This window comes from Micropterus dolomieu, linkage group LG01 (assembly GCF_021292245.1).
Source record: "Micropterus dolomieu isolate WLL.071019.BEF.003 ecotype Adirondacks linkage group LG01, ASM2129224v1, whole genome shotgun sequence".
Lineage (NCBI taxonomy): Eukaryota > Metazoa > Chordata > Actinopteri > Centrarchiformes > Centrarchidae > Micropterus > Micropterus dolomieu.
The window spans coordinates 19,359,214-19,359,852 of NC_060150.1; positions in this window are offsets into that span (position 1 = coordinate 19,359,214).

Below are 639 nucleotides of genomic sequence, written 5' to 3' on the forward strand. Positions count from 1 at the left end.
CGCTTTTCTTTTAGGCAGGCTGGAGCAGAAAACAACTCACCTTTCTCAAGTTGTACAGTAATGTCACATGTGTATGAAGGTGGATCAAACAAGCTAATCTTAAATGTCAAAGTAGAGAGGAGCCTAGTAGGCCTATTTATTTTCATTCATTACACAATATGAATAAGCTATGCAGACAGTTGTAAAGAAAGAACGTCTTTTTCTTCTGTTCTCTACTTGTTATAGTTACACAGTATTAGGGGTGTGGGCTGTATTAAAAGTATCCACTGTTCTCCCATGCTCTAACACACAGTAACGATGAAATGTGTGCTGTACCTCACATTCTTCCTCTGTATGTACACATAAACAACAAGGCAGGGAAATATAAAAGGAATTTATTTTATTGTTTGGGTACATTATTGTTCAGTGTACATGCTCACATCTGAATCAAACTTTACGTGCTTGATAACTCTCCCACCCCACAGACATCTACACACCAATACCGATTTATATTCATAGCGGCAAGTGCTATGTAGCTCCACATAGGGGACACAGGAAGTGACATATAACACCTTCATGCGGCGTCATAACCGCGTAGCAAATTCACAGCCGCACCGGCAGAGCTCCAGAATATGCAACTCGGCCGGCTCACACGCGGAC